Source organism: Hemicordylus capensis, chromosome 15 (assembly GCF_027244095.1).
Source record: "Hemicordylus capensis ecotype Gifberg chromosome 15, rHemCap1.1.pri, whole genome shotgun sequence".
In the NCBI taxonomy this organism is placed as follows: domain Eukaryota; kingdom Metazoa; phylum Chordata; class Lepidosauria; order Squamata; family Cordylidae; genus Hemicordylus; species Hemicordylus capensis.
The window spans coordinates 12434977-12437661 of record NC_069671.1 but is presented as its reverse complement, the minus strand read 5'-3'; positions in this window follow the sequence as shown (position 1 = coordinate 12437661).

Here is a 2685-nt window from a genome sequence, read left to right as displayed (position 1 = left end):
ATGTCAACAGTGATTTGTGGTTCCCTTCAACCCCACCACCTAACTTCTTTTTCACAGCCTGGGAATTTACGATCCTTGCCACACAATGGCCTGCTTAACTCAGCATTAAATATGCAGTGTTGAATTCAAATTCCTGCTCATGTATTTATTTTAATTAGTGACGATAAAGAATCCTTCACCACTTCATGGGAACATAGGAAGCTGCCTTATACCGAATCAGAGCATCATCCCTCAAGCTCAGTATATACTTCGACTATGTCTTCTTCTTTTTATATATGACTTTACTGACTGGCAGCGACGCGTGTCTCACCAGGATTTCAGATGGGGAGCTTTCCTAGCCCAACCTGCTTTCCCAGACAGCAGGGTTTGCTGTGAAGCTTTACTGCAAGTTCCAATTGGTGTCCCCCCCCCCGCCCAAAGATGCAAAAAGTGGATTGTTTTACCCTGGACATAAATGGGGCCAGGCTCTAACATGCTATGAAAAACTGCCATAAGATGCTGCCAGGGATTGAAGCAGGGACCTTCGGCATGGAAAGCAGATGCTCTACCTGAGCTACCACCCCATCCCCAAAGGTGGCATTCATGGGTCTCCCATCCAAGCACTGGCCACTTCCTCCTGCTCCAACTTCCTCGGAGAAGTTTCCTGCCCTCTCCTTTTTGAAAAGGCAGAGGGTGGGACGTAGCAGAGAGCGGGGAGGGCAAGGAGGGTAGTGGCAGCTGGTGTGTGTGTGTGTGTGTGTGTGTACGTGCACCCCTGAAATGTTTTGGCTGGCAGATCTGGGCTGAACGAGACAGCCAGAGGTGATGGGTGAGCGGAGGCAGGTCAAATCCTGTGCAAATCCTCCGCCTGAGGCATCTGGCTTACCACAGCTCATTAGTGGGCCAGCCCTGAAGACACTCTTGGTCCTGACTTTGGACCACAAAGCTCATGGATGGCAAGAGCTCCCCTTCATTTACAGTCTCTGTCGCTCCTCGCGCCCTTTGCCCTTTGCCGATGATCGGCTGCATTCTGCACGGAACACACAACATCTCCTTACAGTAGCAGACTTGAAATCACGACGCGCCGGGTCAGTGGTCATAATTCACTGAGGTTACTGTGTGGGCTGCGTGTGGACTCTTTGACATTTATAAATCTGCCAGATTTTTCGGCACAGCTCCCTGCATACAAATCACCCTCGTTAATTTGTGTCAGGCACTTTATTTCAGCTGGGGGTGGGTTACGGGCATGGCAGCCTCAGCTTTGACCCCGACTTCAATAAATGTCATCAAGCACACTTTTGCTGGCCCCTCTAAAACCACATATGAAACAGCCACTGAGCTTCTTGGTGGGTGGGTGGGTGCAATTTGGGACTGACTGGAGATTAGAATTGGAGGTGGGGGGGGGGAGAGGGTTCAAGCCCCACCTCTCCCCTGGCCTCCTTTGCTTGATAGGTTAATAGGCTAACCACAGAGCAACCCCCCATGCGTACTTACTCAGAAGTAAATTCTATTTGACCCAAGCAAGCACAGCATCCTTCCAGGGGCTGTTCCTGGTGTTTTAATTGTGAGCTCTCTGGGGTCAAGGGACCATCTTATGCTTTTTCTATCTAATCTAACCCACTTTGAGAACTTTTTCAGTGTACAGATAATAACAATAATCATGTGTCAATAAAGCCTACTCCCAGGAAACTATAACGAGAGAGCTGCTGAAACAGACAGTTAAGACTGACGGAGTGTTGCAGTGCCAAATATGAAACTGATTGCAGATTCTGCATTTGCCACTTGCACCTCTATTGTCTTAAATCTATAATGAAAGCAGAACATGGCGACACTGCCTCTTCTTTGTTTCAAAAAAAAAAAAAAAAGAGAGAGAGAAAAGTTCTGAAGAATAAAAATAGTTCAAAAATACTTACAAGAATAACGTTAGCTGCCCCGCCCCCCCTTGTTGCTGAATAATAAATAAATAAGAGAAGGCTGCAATGCTGACTTGAAAGTGAACTCCACCAAAGCCAAAACACATATAGGATGGGAGCGTCACATGAGAAATGGGCCATTATTTCTCTTTTGGAAATCTAACGTGCCGGGAAAGGCAAGCTGCCCCGGCCCCCAGAAACGCACTTTCCGCGGCTGCCTCCGCCCTCAATAGATGTATTTTCTGGAGTGCTGCCACTGTAAAGGCAGCTAGGCGGCTTGCTTGCCCAATCTATCGGACTGAAGGTATTCCTGGAGATTCCTCTCCCGCGCAATCCCCCCCTGCCCGAGTCCCACAATATCCCAAGCCATGAAAATATCCAGGATCGCGTTCAAGAGTCAAATGGCGATGGATGCCAACTCTGGAGACTCTCGTGCTGCCAACCCTGCAAAGCTGACGACCTTAATTAGCCAGTTTGGGGAGGGTGCAAAGAAAATGGAGACGGAGTGGGGGTCTCGGGTAGGAGGAAAGCGAAAGGGGCGAGGAGGGGAAGAGAAGCAGCCGCCCCGGCCCCCCAGCGCCCCGCGGCCAGAGACTGCAGCGCCCTGGAGGCCGCAGCACGCAGGGAAGCTGGCGGGTTAGGGGGGAGTGGGAGGGGTTTGGTCGGGGGGCCGGGCAAGGCTCGTCCTGGCTGGCGGTCGTAGCTGGAGCGAATCCAGGCGGCGGCGGCGGCGGCGGAGGCAGCACCAGCAGCAGCAGGAGCAGCAGCAAGAGCCTTCGCCGTGTCAGCTTAA